Here is a 19537-nt window from a genome sequence, read left to right as displayed (position 1 = left end):
TTCCCTACCATGCAGCATCCCCAGGGCCTGTGGGCTTTTTCAGTAATTTGAGTCTTTGTCAATATACTAGAAACGGTATTGCACAAAGGGGTTTATAAAATTTTTTTGTGTGTGCTCTTGTTCAGAAAGAGATCAAGAAATGGTGACTCATGTGGTAATTTATTTTTGTGTCTTGAAAAAATTCAGGTGAGAGGCATTCTTTGATGGCAGCTGCGTTAAGTGCCGGTAGCAGTGGGAAGAGCTTCCTCACGTTTTAGTTCAATTCCCATCTTGGCACCAGCCCTGGTTCCAGAGCTGTTCAGGTCTGTATATGCAACAAAGCACTGTCCTAACAAAAAAGTGAAGTTGTGAAGTTGTTCCCACTAGTTCAAACCTTTCACTTTCATAGACTGATCTTTTATCAGTGCGTGTTGGTTTTTAACTGGCTTGGATTTATCAGGCCCCGCACACAACCAGCTCATGAGTGTGTGATTTGGACCACTGGATTAGAAAATGTATTTACAATAAAAGGAGTGAGGACTATTGAGTTTGGAGCTTTTTTTTTTTTTTTCCTTTTTGTTTCTGGCATAGTGTGTAGTTAGAGTTGAGCCAAATTCCTCTTTTTAGCACCACTATGGGAGCTGGGTGCTGTGGAGGCAGAGCACTATCCTTTGAACTGGAAACTTGTGTGTTATAAGGATATTTATCAGCTTGAAAAATTTCACAAAAACAGAATTTCTGTGGTGAAGGAAGTTCCATTCTTCCCAGGGGTAGGTTCACTGGATGCTATCATTCATACCTGAACAGGAGTGAAGGAAGACAAATGGATGTAAGGCATTCAGTTAAGGTAGGAGAAGTGCTGATACACTGGATTCCCCCTTGTTTTCTTCCTTTTAACCATATAGTCCCATGAAGGCACTTTTACAGTTATTAGGTGAGTGACTGGAAGCCATAAATGTTGGAAAGATTTGTGACAGTGCACAGGTGTTTGAAACTTTGAAAACAATCTGTGCAATAGAGCAGCCTACTATAAGACTCTTCAGTGGGTACCAGCAGGGTGGCAATGTCAATACTCTTGGCTCAATATAGAAGATAAATTTGGTTTTTGTGTGAAGTAAGTTTAATAGCTTTTTCATTTGATAATTTCATAAGGAATAAAATAAATCTATAAAAGTTTGCAGCACTTTGTGCAAGTACAGCCCACCTCACTGCACTGAATGATGTGCAATGGAAGATCCTGTAGCAGCCTTTTTCCTGGAAACCCACATGGGTGTAACTTCATTTTAATGCAGGATGGCTGTGGCTGTGTGTGCCAGTCCACTTCTGTCCTACCATTCCCCATGGATTCTCTCCCTCTCCTTTTTGAGGTTTCTCAGAAGGGCATGTGTATCATTGTGGACAGACAGAGTTCATGTGCATGAGCAGCAGGGATGATTTTCCTTCTGGGAGCTGAGCTGAGTCACCCTGAGCTGTGGTAGGGAGCAGAGGAGGAGGAGGGAGAGCATTCCTGGGATGGGGAGAGGGACTGTGGCTGCTGACAGCTCCCTGTGCATCTTTGGGCTCGGTGCAAAGAGAAGCTGTGACATGAGTGACTGTGGATTTGTGAAATCACTGCCATGCCTCGCTGCTTCTGTGGTTTTGTCCTGGAACAAACCTGGGTTTGTGTGGCCTCTGCAGTGTGCCATGACTGAACTGTCTGTCTGTCTTTCCCTGGAGGCTGGAACTGTTGTTCTGGAGTGTGAGGTGGCACTGCATGGCAGGGATGAGCCACAAACAGCATGAGGTTTGCCCTTTGGCTTTGGGTCTTGCTCAGGAATGTTCTTTGTGGAGGCCTTTCTCCTTTGGTGGCGCTTGGTGTAGTGCAGCTCGTGGTATGTATGCCCAAATCCCATGGAAGGTAATGGATTCCATGGACATTAACAGCTTTTAATTGTGGCGTTAGATATATGGACAAGAGGCAGTTTTGTGCCAGTGTCTGTGGCACGGAGGCTCATGAGAAAAGATCTGTACCTCCATGGTTGTCCTTGCCCAGCCCCAACATCTTGCAGCCTTTCCTGAAACTCTTGGTTGCAGCTCAAGTTTTTCTGGAAGGAAAGACATTTTGCCTAAGCAAATGTGTCAATACATGCCTGTTGGAAAGCTCTGCTAAATAAATAATTATACTGTTGTTCAGTACAATTTATTGTAGTCTGTCGATATCTTGCTTTTAAATATGTTTTAGATAGCAAAAAGGCATAGGTTTTCTTTTGGGATTGTTGAGGGGGAAAACAGCAAAGCTGAAGGCAAAAATCTTGTAGACTGCTTTAAGAAGGGTTGCAAAACCCCCCTGAGAACTACACTTAAATATTTATTAAAAATCCGGTGTTTTCAGTGAAGCTGCCTTTAGGAAATGCTGTGATTTCATTTCAGTGATGTGTTAAGAAGAAAAACAGAATTTCTGAGCAGTTGTCTCAAGCTTTATATAGGTTGAAGGTTTATGTTCTGCTTGTGTTTTGATAAATTTTCCTTGCAGGCATAAGGTGTAGAAACTTTTAATTAAAGCTTAAATTCTCAAGCAAGGAGTAAGTGTTGTGGTAAGGTGCAGGCACTTGGTCATTGTGTAATTCCCAGAAAAGATTTCTGTGGAGCTGAGGTGGCTGGTTAGAGGGCTTGAGCACTGGCAAACTCAGATGGAAGATATTGCAGGTGAACATCTTCTTTGGGAAGTGTCTCTGCTGTTTCCTTTTGCGGTTTCCCTCAAAAATGCTTCCAGAGTAAGACAACTTGAGGACAACAGCTTTCTGCAGGTATGTGTAGAAAAGGAATACATCCTAGTTAGAAGTTGTGGCATTAATCATTCTGAGGTGAGTTCTTGGCATTTTCTGGAGAAGCCAAGTGCCACCCAGCCAGACCAGGAGGAGTGGGACAGCAGAGTCAGAACTGGGGCTGTGCTGCTTCATCCCTGCTTTGGCATTGTTTGGGACAAATGCTTTTTCAGTTCATAGCACCAAACACTGCCATTCCCCACGGAAACAGGACCTTTCTTTCAGGTGTACAAGGCATGTCCATGCTGTTTTTTTGAGTAAATTAAACCATATTGGCTTGAGTGCCTTGGTGTCAGACATCCCCAACCCAGCACACAGGGGGCAGCTCATCCTGAGCTGCTGCTTGGGTAATGAGCAACTGTGGCTTCAGCTCCTGACACCAAACATTTCTGAACTAAATCCACTCTGTGGGGGTGTGGAGCAGTGACCTGGAGTCATTTAATGTCCCCTTATGGTTTGACTTGCCACTCAAATTAGGGAGAGCTATGCCTGAATAGCTAAAATCAGCATTCTTCCTTCTCATTCTTGGGAAGTGATGGTAGGATTTAAATAAATACAGAGAACCTGAGTATGCAGACTAATTTGCAAGATGTATATAAAATGTCTGCAACCTTCAAGGGAGTTTGATGGACACTGTCACTTGCTGGGTTTGCTCTTCTAGGGGATAAAATGAAATGTCTGCATATGTATTTAAAAAATTGTTGTGGCTGCAGGGAAAATATTGGAGCCATGAGGACATTTTCACTAGCTTGGAGATTAGAGAGGCCTTTTTGGCAGGAAGAAAATGTAGCTTGCTTGTAGCACCTGCATATACTTGCATGTCTATGATCTTCCAGTTTTACAGCCTGTGGTAACTATTATCTCCCCGATATACTTGCAAAATTCATATGTTCTTCTTCTGGAAATTCTGCTGCGTGGAGAGGAAATACAGTGCCTAGTACAAACAGTTCCTTGAGAAGGCTACATTCCTACATTTATCTGTCATGTAGAAAAAATGCAACTCAAGAACCTATTTTTAGCACAGTTTCTGACAGTAATAATTAAATATATTTTTTAAAATTTTACCTTGTAATAGTAAAGCAACTTCTGTAATTTTATTTACCATTTCTGGTACATAGCCCTCATTAAGTTACAGTGGCATTTACTGTTTATCTTAGCAGCTATCTGGTCATTGAATATTTCTGAGGAGAGAAAGGGAGGAGGGGAAAGAAGATACCAAGCTTATTTACATTAATTTCATTATATTTTAGTATCATTCAGTTTAGTCTTGGTTGTAAGTTTCTCTTTTGTAATGCATCTGGGCAATCCAAGTCTGTCTTAATCTGTTTCAAGTGTGATGGTCAAGATGTTGAGTTTGGTGGAAATTTGGGAAGTTTGGTGGCATGTTGGGCAGCAGCTGGAAACCACAGTTAGTGAACAGTCCTATGGATTCAGCAAAGATGTTTAGAGTCATTCCAGGAGGTTCCCAGTGCTACATGCACAGAAAGAGAAAAAGCTGAACTGTAAACTTCAGTGTCATTTTATCATTTGCCCAGAATTGTTAAATATTCAGTCCAAAATTCTAGTACCCAAGTAAAAAAAAATTCAACCATTCATGACCTTTTCAGGGCTAGTGTTAAGCCTGGAGGTCTGCATGTTGAATAAGCTATAATTGAGTATTAATCTGTGAATATTTTGTAAATAAAGTTTTTAATTGCCATCATTTTATGTAAAACCTTCTGAAAGGCATAAGCCCTAAAAATAGAAAGCTGGCTTTAGGGTTTTTTCTACAAAATTAGCAGTAAATCACTACAAAATAGCTATTCTAAACCACTTCTCAGTGCAGATATTTCTAATGCTACATGGTAAGGTTGCACACAGTGACAGCTGTCCTGTCCTGTCCTGGCCTGTCTTATTTTACAGCAAAATAAGAGACAAGCCCAAAGCCTGTCTAGCTCAATGTAATTACTCTAATTTCTCTAATTTGCAGCTCTACTTCACATAAGGTGAAATGCTGACCCTGCAATGGGAGTGAGAAAAGTCTTTTAGAGTAAGCATTTTTTGAATACAGTGGAATACCCAAGTTTCCTATAGAATAAGAATGACTATTATGTTGATATTGGTTTGGGTAATTACAGTTAGATTATATCATAAAAGCACACATCAGCATTACAGTTCTGGCTGAAATCCTGATATTTTAAAATCCTTCGAGTGGCAGAAAGTCAGTATTAGGTATTAATTGGGCCTCATTACAGAAACAAAAAGAGATCCTGATATGACCTGAGGCTACATAACAATAATTTCCATCTGTTAAAAGACATGTGCCAAAGCCAGGGCACAGCAGAAATTTCTCTTGTCCAAACTTCTGGGATATTTGGAAGAGCTCTGAAATGAAATGGTGACAATGTGCACAATGGGCCTTGTTTTAAATTCTTTGAAATTGTCCATTTACCTGTGGCATCACAAAAACAATGCTAATAACATCTATTCATATAGAGTAAGACACACTTCTGCATGCTGAGAACTGCTGTAATCTGTAAAATAATTCTAAAAGGAGGGACAAGGAAACAAGAACAAGGCAGATGTCAGAGAAGATCTTCCAAGTGTCTGCCATAACTGACCTCTAGGTCAACACACAAGACTTGACCCAAATCTTTCAGCAAATCAACCTAGAACATAGAGTAGAGCAAGAATATCTGAGTTAAAATTGTAAAGGCTTCAAATTTGCAGGATATTCCAAATATTGTAAGCAAATGGTTCTGGCTAGTGGCAGCTAATCCCTGTTATTAATGCATGTGTATCCATGAGTGTATGCCTGATACTTGGCTTTGAAAACAGGCATTGCTCACCTGAAATGTTAAGATTATTTGAAATCAAGGGAATGTGGAGCAGACCCCAGCAGTGCTGGTCAGTGTGCACTTGAGTTTTTGGTCCTTTGTAGGCAAAGGCCAGTGAAGTGGCTTGAGCCTTAGCCCTTCATCTATCTAAAAGCAAAGATGAGTCGTGCATCATGCTCCCACAGACCATTTCAAAGGTGGTACTCAACCTCACAGTGACTTTTATTCTTTCAGTTAAGAATGGTGCTCTAGGATGAATCAAATGAGCTCACACCATGACTAGGAAAGCCTTTTCAGATTGTGACTTACACTGTGAAGATAAAGAATTTCCCTGCCTTTTTTCTGAAAGCAAAATGAACACTTTTATTACTTCTGTGGTCCTAGGGCAGTGTCGTGTGGGGATGCTGAGCTGGCTCTGAAGCTGCTCCTGGGCTGGGGCAGGACTGTCGCACTCCCTTAGGCCCCTGCCAAGGGTATTTCCTGGGCTGGGCTCCATGCAGGGAACTAAAAGTGGCCAAGTTGCTTTCCAGAACCAAAGTAACTTATTTAAAGCTGCTTCAACTGTCTCTGCAAAGCCTTGCACAGCCCTGTGTGAACTCACCCAGCAGCAATGCCACGCACTTTCCACAGCCACATATGTTGGAACAAGGGGAATGGAAAATGCAGCTACATTGGCTTGCTAGTGTGCTACAAGAATTTATCATGTTCAATTCCAGATGAGCAAAAATTTGTCACAGATCTATTGTTTCCTGTTAGTCATGTTTGTGTTTATGCTGACATCACTGAGCCAAAGTTGGATCATGGGATTAAACTGAACAGGGACTGACATATATGCAGGACCTGTTGAAGGATTTGAGAAAAGTTCCATGTAAAAAGAGGCAAAAAGTTGGACAGTTATTTTATTTAGATCTGATTCACATGGAAGTCAGCATCATCTGATTTTATTTCCCTATTGGGGTTGTTTCTTTTAACCATGAATTCCCATTAAAACAGCTCTTTGACAACAAAATTAGTCAGTCATTTAATTTTAATGTGTGGCATTAAGTAAGCTGGGTGGCAAATTGTCTTCTCAAACAGATTGACTTATTTTACCTGTGGGAAAGGAACAGCTGAACAGCTAGGAGGGAAATCTGCCAGTTCAGAAAATTTATTGTAACTTCCTCAGCAGAGACGAAATCGTTTGGTTTTGAATGCTAGTTTGCTTTTGATGTTTTAATCTAACTGAAGACTTTGTCATACCATTTGAAATTATCCTCAGGGTCTGAAGCTATCACTGGAACTTGCAAAAGTAATTGATACTTATTCTGTGTTGTTCACTGTGTTTATATGACTACAAGATGAGTTTTTCCTCTCTTTATAGCATGCAATAAAATCTTCAGCACTGTAGTGGAGAAGGCAGTGTGGTAAACCAGAACAGCTTTTGTTTGATATACCTGTCCTTTTCTATCCAGAGGAACAGGATGGAGGCTTTTCCTTTTTGCAGGAAGACTGAGAAAACTTTCTCCTTACAAAAATAATTTTGTGCTTTTCCATCATCTTTTTCACAGAGGCACTTTGGCCTCTTGTCCTGAGAATTGTCTTGCTAGCTGTTATTAGTTGTAATCACAGGATACTGTTGAAATCCCAGTGTGTGTACTCTTTATTGGTACAGTTTCTACAAGCCAGGATTTTTCCAGAGAGAGCTGAGAGGCCTGAGGACTTGCACTGAGCTACTTTTGAGTAAAACTTCATGGTATTGTCCAGGGCTCCACTGACAGTGCTGAGAGCAATAATTCCTAGTCTTTAATCTGTTGGTGTCTTTTCTTGGGCTTTAAGCAAGCAGCTTAACCCTTGAACATTTTACCTGTGACATGGAACAACTTTCTGCAGATTTTATGGGTGTTAAGAGACCAGGATACTGGCAATGCATTTCAGATCACTTCTTCTTGATAACAGTCATTCATTAAAATGAGGCAGTTTTTATCAATTTATGTTGTGTGTCATAGCATGGAATTATATGGTATTAAAACCAGGCATGTTGTTACAGCTCTCGTTTACTATGTCATCTGCTGGAAGCAATTCTTGCCTGTCCTGCTTTGGAGATAGAATGGAAAGACCCAAAGACAACTTTATAGTAACAAATCTCAGAATGGTTTGGGACTGTTTTTTTCTTACTTCCTTTCATTTTGGCCACTAGAACTGATTAACAGCATATGTCTCTGTGTGTTTGGCAAATGATGGGTGACAGGACAGATCAGCTTGTTACTAGGTCCTCATCAAGCCATCAGTGAAACACACCAAGGGAGATGGCAGGGAAGATTTGTTCCCTCCTCTCTCTGTGGCAGGGCAGGAATTGGCCTTTTTGTGTATTTTCTCTCTTCTGGTGATTGTGGAAATAAGAGTATTTGCACCCAAGGAGAAGAGCTTCAGATGGTAAGCACAAGAGCAAAGAGTAAAACCCTGCCAGGGGAAAATGTCGCCTGTCCAATTCTGTTCATTACTTATTTTCCCTCCACAAGCAGCAGTACATAGGAAAAAAAGGAGAAACAGATTATCATTTAGAGTGAAAAGGTGGAGGTGGCTTGCAAATGGCTGAGAGGCAGATGACAGCTTTTGATTTTTGTGGTATCCCTGTGAGAACTTCTTTTTAATACTGCATTATCACATTAGGTGTTAGTAGTGCCATGTGTTCATTTATTCGAGGGAATTACTCAGAACTGCTCGTTATGTTGTGGATTTGCATAATATGTTTAAAGGCAATTTAAATAAAATTTATTTCAGATTTATGGAATCTTCTCTGAAGATTTTTTTTCTCTCAGTAATCTGATATGCTCTTACCTCTGTGCCACACAATGTAAGGCTAAACCTTCCAGCCAGATTCTTATCTCCATCTGGTGTGTGCACATGGGAGGACAGTTTATAATGCCATCTGAAATAAATAAATTGTATTTCTTATTTGATCGGAATTCTGTCTTCTGTACAAAGCAGGAGCTGTGAAATCCAGGAAATCCTATAACTAAAGGGTGAAGTGTTTTCTTTCAGTTTGGGAAGCCTGAACGTTGGTGTGCTAGGTGTCAGGATGAAGCAGGACAAGGTTAAGCATGGAGTCAAGAGTGCAGGGCTGTAGGGCTGGCAGTCTCTGTGCAAAATCTCTGCTCTGACATGCACAGAAATGTGGCTGATTGCTCCCACCCACCGGCCAGCACATTGATTAAAAGGGCCAATGGGCTTCTGTCCAGGAGTGCAGCAGGAAAACAAACAGCTAGGCTGAAAAACAAGACTATTTAACCATCTGAAAGAGCATGGGGCCATCCCAGCTGCTGCAGGACCTGTCATGACTTGGCTGCCAAGAAGCCAGATGCTTGCATCAGAGGAATGTGTGTTTCACAAGGCGCTACCTCTGCTGCTGACACACTGCGGCATGTCCGAGGAGGCAGCAGCAGAGTGCAAATCAGCCAGCCTTGCCATCAGCTGCCAGCCCTGCTGGATCACTGACACCTGGGCAAATGCATGCTTTCATCAGGAATAGATTATGGGAATAACCTTGTCCTCATAATAGAGACCGCTTTCAATATCCAGCAGGGACCTCTGTCCATATGTGAAGTTAAACACTGCAGGACTGATTTAGTGGTTGGATCCACTGGAATCTGAATTTACAGAGGCTTACTCGTGTGATTAAGGATATAAAAAGCCCTTCAACATGCATTGGTTTTGGGCCTGCTCCAGAATCCCCTAATGCCATTGATTTCAATTAATTCCGGATAAGGTCACTGGTGGTTGAATCAATTGTTTGATTCCAGAAACAACAGGAAAGGCAAAGAAGGAATAATGACTTAAAACTATGGAATTAAGGAGAGCCAGTCCTATGTGCTTCTATTTTGTAATTATATTTACAATATTTATGAGTTCCCTTGTAGTTCAAAAATTCAGCTTCTGCACACTGATTCCAGTTTCAAGTGGCAAACGCTCAAAACAAACTTTTTATGATTTGCTTAATATCGTCTTTTACAATGAGGCAATTTGCAGTGAAAGGCAATGTCCTTTAAAGACATCCCATCAATTTTCTCCAATGAATGCTTTTCATAGAATTCTACTGAAGCAAAAATTATGGAACTGAAAATGATTTAGAAATTGATTGCAAATCACTGCTGTGGCAGGAGCAATCGTATATGCTCATTTTAGCTCTCAGCTCATCTGAAAAGGCCAGATTAAACATTTCATTTTAGACTTTCTTTTTCCTATGTGTCAGAATTGGGTGTCAAGGCTTCATCCTGACACTTATGGACAGGATTTCCCATAGTGTGGGATGTGAGTTAAAGGTTTCCATATAAAGGTGCCCTTCAGGAGGTAGAATATAATATTTTTTTATCTGCAGTGACAGGGGCTGAGGAGCAGGCAGGTTGTTACAGAAGCTGTCTGGGAGCTCTTGGAGAGGGCAGCATGGCAATGCCAGGAATGGAGAGCACAAATGGCGAGGACAAAGCAGACTGATGATATAGCATATAGCAGAATGGCCAATCTTAACACAGTTACTGTTGTTCTATGTTATTTGCCGCTTTCTCTGAAGCTTAAATACATAAATGTGACAGAAGAGAGAGCTATTGTTTGTTCCAGCAGTAAAACCTGCCTTTACTAAGGACCTTTTCCCTATTCTTGACATGCAGGGGAAGTAAAAAGCTTTGAAAAAAATCACCTAGCAAGGTTAAAAACCAAATTATCGTTGTGATCAAAGCTTACCAGCCAATCAAACTGTTTCAACTGAAGGCCAGTTTTTGACAGTGAGTATCTGAGGAGATTCATATACTGCCCTCACACCCTTCCTTTTATTCTCTCCACTGTTTTCATCTTGCCAGTTGTTTATCTGCTTGGCCAGCTAGCCCAGGAAAATGTTTACTGTGTTGGCTTGTGACACCTCACGTTCTTGTAGGTACATGTTTTGTAGGACATAGCTGTCTTGGTAAAAGTGAGCATAATAGTAATTTTCAAAGAACATTTTGCTCTTCAGTACACTGGAGAAATTTCCATGATATTTTAGGAGCCAGCTTAACACCTCCAACCATGTGCAACTCCAGAGAGGGCAAATTCTGCAGCCTACAATTTGTTTAACTTGTTGCTTTCTATTTTTAAATTTGTACTCCAGTGATCTAAGTATTTACTGGTTAGAAATATAAGAGTTTAGGATTTTATATTCTAACACATTAAAATCTGTGGGGATTTTAACATCCTGCAATTTTGCCCTACACTAAACTGCTCTTCAGCCTGTCAGCTTGTCTGTCCTTGCCCCAGCAGTGGTTAGAGAGTAAAACAAGGCTTTTACATGGGCTGGTTGTCTGAGGCTGCACTGAACCACACAGGACTCTCAGCACTCTGGGAAATCTCTCAGGGAAAAAGCTCTTTGCTCTTCCCAGCTGCCTTTTAACTCTTCAGGCTGTGGGGCACCTCTGCTGCAGCTTTAGGGGTCTGTGGTGAGAGACTGAACCTTGAGACATCTGAGTCCAAGCTGTTTTCTGCTCCTGAGCTGGTTAGAAGTGTGCAAGCACATCACAAGCTCAGGGATTCTGGCATGCTTCAGTAAAGGTGCAGTTTAGGTGACTCAATCCCAGCCAATTAGTGCATTTTCCAAGAAGATGTCCTTGTTTTGGATTCTTCAGTGAGGAGGAACTTTTTAAGTTAATAACAAAGTAAAGAAAAATGTGGATAGCGAACCTGAAGTAGCATGGATTTTGTGTTAATATGAGACATGGGGTCTTTAAGAGATCCTGGCCATACTGTGAGAGGTAAATTGACAAGCTTTCCTAATATCTGTGTGCCTTTAGATCAGCTTGTAATGTCTCATCTTACCTGTCTGCTCATCAAAAATGAGGCAGTAGGAAGCTGAATTATTTCCTAATAAAATAAAAGAATCAGCTCAGCCTACTGCACATCAGGCCAGGAGCAATGACTGCTGCCCATGACTTTGACTTCTTTATCTTTCCACTCAACCTGCACCTAGTTAAGGACTGAATTCTGCTGTTAATTTTGTTCTACCAAAATTCATGGCATTCCTGCCAAAAATAAGTTGTATCTGCACAGCCAGCAGCTATATCTTATGACTTAGAATAGAAATTAGATGGATAAGTGCACTGACAGGGTGAGCTAATGGCCACTCCCTTAATAAGTGCTGTAATTTGAAGAATGCAAAATCTGTTTGTCCACCCTCATGGCAATTCTCCTCTTGGGAAGAATAACTTGCTGGTTAAACCCATAGATCTCAGTACTTGTTGTGCTGTGCATTTATTTTTACAATAACCACACTTCTGAAAAAGTCAGAAAAATTGCTTTCAGGCAACTCAAGTCAGTTCTTCTGCAGTGCTGCCTGACCAGAGACAGGTGAGTTGTGTGTGTGCTGTCCTGGTCCTGCTCACTCAGGTGTGCTTAGCCTGGAGATGCATTAACATACCCTAGGAAATGAAGTAAGTGCTAACTTTTGCTAAATAATATAAATTTTTCCTGGGAACAGGCTGCAATTTTCCTTAAGGCTCATCCTTTTTTATTTCATTAAGCACTTGGCTTTTTCAATTAAACTAGTGGTTTCCTTCTTTTATGACTGTATACTCTCTTCCTTTCTTATACACATGTTTGTCTGAATTAGTATCTCAGAGAAAACCAGTTTGGTCATCAAGAGAACTTCAATGTAACCTTCAATGTGTTTTGAAATTTTATAAGTACTAACGGCAGGAGAAAAAATTAATTTCATCCTTTGTCTGAGAAAGCACACTATTAATCTGTGGCAGGTTTAAGCAAAATCTAACTCTTCTGCTGATCTTATGGGCTTGTTTCTCATGGAGAAAAGCTGAAGCCTTCTGGAGCTGTGTATCCAAGCACAGGGCCTTGTTCATGTTTGCTTAAATGGCCCTTGTGAAGCTGGAACTAAAGCTCTATGGTTTGAAATTGATCTGATTCAATATGATGTGTTAGTACTTATTACTCCCATAGCCCACTTCATCCTCACAGTGTTTTGAAGACTTCCTGGATCATACTGGTAAGCTCTTAATGAGAAAGATGCCTTGCTGAGTGCAACAGAAGAGGGACACAGCCCTGTGTGTTTGAGCCAGGGAGGTAAATATAACCCAGAGTTACACAGTGTGGTGTTTCTCATGCGCTATGGGCTGATTAGCCACAGGAATAAATGCAGGGGATTTACAAAAGATCTCCATTGAAAGTACAAACTTATATTTTAGAGGCAGCGAGTGGCAGGGGCAGCAATTGCCTGCATGAGCAGTTGCAATGAGCTCAGCACCACTGTGCCAGCAGGGTATTGCTGCCACTCAGGGCAAGCACCAAGAAAACCAGGCACTCTGTTATTAAGGTCACACAAATGTTTTCAATGGCACTCTTTCGGCTAAAAGCAGGATTTTAGCTTGCAGCTGACTGCTCTTGTTCAGGTGTGTAATTGCATCTAGCCTGATTTACAGCAGCTGAGGATCTGACCCAAGATTGGTTTTCTCTCTGTAAATACAGGCAGAATTTGGGTTGAGGCTTTTATGTGTAGCAATTAAAAAAGCAGTGAAAACTTGGCTTCTGCTCATCCCTGAGCTCAAGTTTCGCTTGTTTTGTTGTTTGTGGAACAGTTCAGGGTGTTTGGATGTGAGTGGCCAGGTGTTTCCAATATTGAACCTCTTCGTGTGGAAACGTGCACAGATAAGAGAGCTCAGTCTGTCACAAGCCTTGCTGCTGCTCTTTCGGCGTTTGAAGTTCTGGCTTGAAAGGACTGACTTCTGAGAAATCGAGGCACAGAGTCCCAGCCCCTCTCTTTCAGCAGGAACTCTGTGACAGAGATTCAGATTAGGAGCTGGACTCGTTCTCCAGTGAGTACCCTGTGCCTGGCTGGGAGCTGAGTGTGTTTGAGCTCCACAGTGCTGCTTAGGCTTGTACCTCCCCTCTGAGAAGGAAAGGTCAGTATTTGTGCCCTTAGCACCTTGTGAATAATCATGTTTGATGCTGTTTCTTGCTTTCTTGTATTTTCATCTTTGGAAAGTAAGAGGGTTTTCTTCAAAGTGCGCTGTTACTGAAGTTGAGCTGTCTTAAGTCTTGCAAAGATTTTAGTTTGTAATTCTGGTATGAGTTGAAACTTTTATTTCAACCTACTAAAGTTCTCTGCTCTGTGCTTTAAGATCCAGGCAGGTTTGTACCCCTATTATTAAAAAAAACAAAAGAATTAGGAGAATTCAGTGATAAATTGTGAAAAAGGCAGCGCTGGTGTTTTACTTTTTTTCCCTTTTTTTTTTCCTCCCTCTGCTCTTCACGTGGTGAAGCTGTTTAAGTTTTTCTTACTTTTCTGCTTTGCCTGCAAACTCTGTTAATTCATTCTAGAAAAACATCAGTTGGGTAAACAGAAGTATTTATATGTGTAGCACTGCAACTCCTACTAAGATGCAAATTGTGCTGCAGGGAAGATACTTTGGGCTTTTCTTTCCTCCTCGCTTTTCTTTTTTGACAGTCGGTTAATAAAGACTCAACAATAAGCAGCTGCCTGTGATGTCATTTGGGACTTTGTCCACAGAGCTTGTATTTACAAGTACTGAGCAACTACACAGCAGCAGCAAACCCAACTATCAGCAAACTTCATGTCTGCTGTTACTGAAGGGCTTTGGTGCTGCGCAGGGTGTAGAAAGCTAACTCTGTTCTTCTAACCACAGACTTTTAAAACTTGGTAAATAAACACTGGATAAACTCAAGAGAATTTCTGGACTGCAAAGACTTCTTACGGTTCTGAGTCCTCCAGGGCTGGCATGTTTTGACTGAGCTGCTGCAAGTAAGGCTTTTGCTGTTTTGGTGTTTTTATCATCTCTGTAAAGCATATTTTCTCTAGGAGTGTGTCAGCGTTGCTATTTGTAGTTTTGTTTTAATTAAAAGAGCGGCAAGTATGTAGTTGTTAGGAGTAATTACAGCCATGCATCTGACTGCAGTTCAGGACAAATGAAAACTTCATTCTGGCTTTTGTTTGTATGAGATTGCACTGAAGTGGCTCTCTCTTAATTTAAGTGATGAAACTTTAACATTCTTAAAAGTCTTTTGAGTGCTGTCATTAACTGAACAAAACCTGGACTGTCTGAAGATTGTTCTCTTGTAATTTAATTATTTTTATTTGAATATTCTTTTATTTAAATATATTTATTTAAATATATACTTGAATTTTTAATATAAATTCCTTGTTTTTTTTAGTACAGATTTATTTTAAAATTGTTTTGTTTCTTATGCAGGCATTTATTTCAAACACAACTTGATTATTTTTCACTTTTAGCTCCTGTTCAAGTTCTTGAGGTGTATAAGTTTAAAAGAGAGAATCACAGAGTGCTTTGAAATGTGATACCTTTTGGATAGAATGAATTCTCAATTATATGAGAAACTGTAATTTTTGTTTCGAGTGTTTATGTTAGGAATCACATCACATCCTGAAATATCAGAGCAGAAAAACTGTCATTCTGGTAGCTGCTATGAAAAAGCTTTGTGCTGCCTGCTGTTTGCGGGACACACCTGTGTTTCTGACCAGGGATTAACTAATTTTCAGGACAACTAGCTGTGGTTGGCATGGAATTATCTGTGTTTGACAGAAGAATAAACTGCTCCATAGATGTGGTTTATTAAGATATAGTTTACCCACTTCAAAAGCTGGTAACAAACCCCAGGTCTCTTGCTTCTCATTTCAATCTTTCTCCAGAAGCCCATTCTAAATTACTGTAATTTCAATTGTAGAGGCTTTTTCTAGGATGTAACCTAATCACAGTACTGTGTACGAGGAACTTTTTATTTCTGTTTACCTCTGTTTAATGATCTGTCTTAGTGAAGACAAAGCACATTTTTGAGGACTGAAATCAGAAAATTATGATTGGCAAGTGTATGAGGGTAAGTCAGTACAAATCAATCAGATAGGAATTGAAGGATTCCTCGTGAATTATCACTATTTATTGTGGTTTGCTTTGCTTGCTACAGACTTTATTTGCAAGGCCTCTCAGTCCCACCCAGCAACAGATTTTTTGGGGCTTCTTATTAAGGTCAGAGGGGCCACAACTGCAGATGCCCCTCTCAAGTGACCCTGTTTCTACAGCAGATCAAAACTGTCCAGCTCTTCTTTTTTGATGCTGTAATGTGGCTTGGCATGTGGAGATACTGTGCAATTCAGGAGCTGTTGTTCTGTCCTTGCAATGGAAGCATATTCTCCTGGGGGTGGAGGGAACCAGCCTAAATTTAGCTCTGCATTAATACCATGGGAATGGCAAAGGCTTTTGGTGTTTTAAAAGGGTGTGTCAATAAAAGCATATTTTTATTCCTCAGGTGTTCATCCTCGTTTTTCCGAAATAATATTAAAAAGTTTATATGGTCTTTAAAAGATGCTTTTGTAGCTCAGAAACTTCTACCAAGTGCAGGAGTGAAGAGCAAAGAGTTGTGATAGAGGCTTTGCTTTAGGGATATGGAAAGGGTTTGATCCCTATCAGTGACTCCTGAGAGCAAGTCTTTCCTTTCCTCTGTCTCCTTGTGGCCAGTCAAGATGATCTACTGTTGTAAACTGATAATTTACACTTGCAAACTTTGCTTCATATTGTTGGCAAATATACAAAGAGATTGTATAGATCTCTTTGTATACTTGTATAGATTGCATATATGCAAAGTTTACCAAGGTATTGTTGGCAAATAAAAAGCCTTTGAAATCTTCAAAATAATTAGAACAAAATGAGAATAAAAGTCCCTACTCAGTCCCACTTATTTTTCTGGCTTTAGTTTTAAAAGAAAATTCTAATCTGAAAAATGTGAATTTTACTGCTTTTAAAGAAAACTTTATGGGTTCTTATGGTATTGTTTTTGTACATGAATTGTGTATAAGTGTTTAGGGGGTTTAGATTTATGAAAGTAGAAATCCTGCCCCAGTAAATGCAAAGCAGGAGGGTACAATTCCACTTTAGTCGTGAGCAAATCTTCAGCTAATTCCCTTAAAAGCAGAAGCAGACACTCAAAACCTGATGAGCCCGTGGGCACCCAATTTTCATTTTCCTCTTTTGCATTTTCCTTCTCACATTTACATTTTCTTTCTTATATACGAATGTAGCAAATTAGGATATAGATTGAGCTCACTTTTCAGCCAAGGGTTCCCCTGGTTGGATTTTTCCTGAGAAATCTGCCCAAAGATACTGAGTATAATCTGATAATATTCTGGGATGGCATTAAGAGGGACAATCGCCAAGAGAATGTCAATTCTTTGGGCTTTCTCACCATCTGAAAAGAAATGGTATAAGAGCAGACTCCAGCCTGTAATCATCTGACAAGTGGGATTGGGGCTGGATAAAAGGCAGGCGAACAAAGGTGTCAGAGGGAATCTCAGCTGGCTGGGGAGCTCAGCCAGGGCCAAATGCAGCAGGATGCTCTGCAGCTCCTGTGCGGCTCTGCACGTGCTCAGCTCCTGGCAGGACCGCAGTGATGCTGGGGAAAAATCCATGCCAAAGCTGCCAGAACACCTTCAGATGTTAAAGCATGTAATATGCTGTTTTATTACTGAAACAGGATAAATGTACAATGTAAATAGAACATGAGCCATTAACACTTGTAATTCTCTGTTCTGTAATGTTTACTGATACTGCTTGTGCAGCATGCAGGAACCTGAATCACATTAGGTTTCCCCTGATGGTTACACGAATTAGTCATGATGTTTTCAGGATGAAAAGTTAGATAGCTATTATGTGAAAAACACTGAGAAATCTTTTTTGTGCCCATTGCTTGGCATTGAGGTGGATCAGATAAACAGGGTTTGCACAGTGGCAATGGCTTCTGGAAACGGACTGTGACATTGCCTTTGGGCTGTGAATGAGGCAGACCCTGAAAATCAGCTTGGATTATAAAGCAGTGGATAAAAATTATTTTGCTGAAATATGGCCTATTAACATTGACACACAGCAAGAACAAATGCCACTGTTAAACTGCATGTTTGATAAGCTTTCCACAGGAAAACCCCATTTGTTTCCAGAGCCAAACCAGCCTTGGATAGTGTGTGCACACAATAGGTCTGGACAGAATCAAATGCATGTCACAAATTATATTCTTTGACAATGCTAATTGATTATTATAATTCATCGTTATCTAAATTGTTAAATTTAATACTTTACCGTGTCCTTTTGTTTCTTTGTTGCTCAGACATAATACAAAAAGGAAGAGTTAATTACCACATGCAACAATAGAAGCAAATTTCATTGTCTGCTTCACTTTGATTGAAGCAGTATTGAATCACCACTGTGGATTTTCAGCAATGGTGAAGAAAAGAAGGAATTCTTTTGCAGTCAAGTTGCTTTTGGTGGGAGTTAGCATTTGTGTTTCAAACAGTATCCTTTTGGCAGCTGGGCTCTATTATGCTTGTTTTGCCTATACTAAATATTACCTAATAGTGCAAACTGAAATCACATGTGTGCATCAATCCTGTGGGGAATCAGTGGCAATACTTGAGGAACACAGCACAACTTGACACAAGTAGAAGGATTGCATTTGTTTCTAAAATTACTTACTCCTCTAGATATGAGCACTTGGCTTGTTTTTTCAGTGCTCTGTTGATGGCCAGAGCTGCATCTGGTGGGAAGTAATGCTCTCCTCAAGGGAGTTCTGGAGAGATTAAGTGATGACTTAATTTATGCAAAGTCCTAAAACTCTGCTCTACCCTATCTTGTAAGATTTGATGTGACTGCTGTAAAATGTAGGATCTTTTCTGCTGCTCTGAAGTGATCTGATGAAATGGTACATTGTGGTAAGATTTTGGGGGGTTATTTTGCCAGTAGAGGGCCGTGTTAAACTGGATAAAACACCTCCCTCTTGGACTCACATTTTCAGTGAGGAACAGCTTACAGCATATGGTTGTTTTCAACAGCAAAATGAGTAAATAATTAGATCTTTTAGAAGCTATTGCATGATTAATTATTTAAAATCAGAATCCCATCACTTTTATAGTGTGACGCAGTTCTGTGTCAGTGTAATCAGACTGAATTCTGGCCTTTAAAATACATCACACCTACCTGTTTATTCTGAATTGTTCAAGGTTGATAGATAGAGCCCTAATAAGTCATTAAGCTGACGTGATATACAGCAGCAGCATGTGCTTTTGCTATAATGACACAAATGAGAAAAGAATTGTTTTTCAGAGGTACAATCACGTTTGGTTTTGATGTGGCCTATAAACTAGAACTCATTATTCAGGCTCTAGTGCTGCAGGAGTTGACCTTTGGCAAAATATTTTGTTATCCTCAATCTTTTATACAGGCCTTTTGTGAACTCTGCTCAGCTCTCATTTTGCTGATTGCATTTAAAGTCATCTATTGCACAGTGTTTGCCCTTCTAGCAGATGTTAAAGGATTCACTGCCTCCGCCTTAAAGACTACTCCTCCTCAGCATCTAATTATAACCTACACAAAAGATTAACAGATGTTATAATTGTCTTTACTCATTGATTAAATAGTTTCTGCATGATTTGCTCTCTCTTCCTCTCATTGCTGATTTGTGAGGTCTTTCTGGATGAGGCTCATGCATCTGCAATTTGTTAACAGTGCTGTCTTCAGTTTTTAACTTTTTGTGATTGTGGCTCAGTTTGAACAGGTTATTGCTATTCTGCTGGACAATGTGACAGAAATGTGTTAAAAACAGGTGCATGAATACTTGCTTTGCACACATTCTTGATCTTCCTCTTCCTTTTAAACACTCCGTCTAAAACATATGTAAAATGCAGACTCATTTCAATGGATTTAAACTGAAGGCTGGAGGGGTAAATGCTGAGTTGCTTAGCAGTGGTTTTGTCCCTATATTTCAGTTGCCACTTGCAGAGGAAATTCGTAGCTGATAAAATCAGTTTAAGAAGAAAATTCCTAGGAGGAATTTTCTAGTAAGACTTTCCTAGTAGGACCATTAGAAAACTGTAGGGTTTTTTTATGAGGTTCATCTCTCTCACCTTTT

General features: G+C 40.2%; 1 protein-coding gene across 1 annotated transcript in view; it reads left to right on the top strand.

Moving 5' to 3' along the window:
* The first annotated feature begins 250 nt into the window (after nt 1-250).
* NCKAP5 (NCK associated protein 5) overlaps nt 251-19537 on the top strand; it is a 369194-nt gene continuing 349907 nt past the window's right edge. The window contains exon 1 of the mRNA XM_054278273.1: nt 251-302. The gene's annotated coding sequence lies outside the window, so the exon portion shown is untranslated. The remainder of the gene's footprint in view (nt 303-19537) is intronic.

The sequence above is a fragment of the Melozone crissalis genome, unplaced genomic scaffold, assembly GCF_028551555.1.
Source record: "Melozone crissalis strain CALT ecotype California unplaced genomic scaffold, PUWL_Pcris_2 ptg000023l_1, whole genome shotgun sequence".
Classification (NCBI taxonomy): Eukaryota; Metazoa; Chordata; class Aves; order Passeriformes; family Passerellidae; genus Melozone; species Melozone crissalis.
The sequence above is the reverse complement of the archived record's forward strand: the minus strand, read 5'-3'. Positions and strand labels throughout refer to the sequence as shown.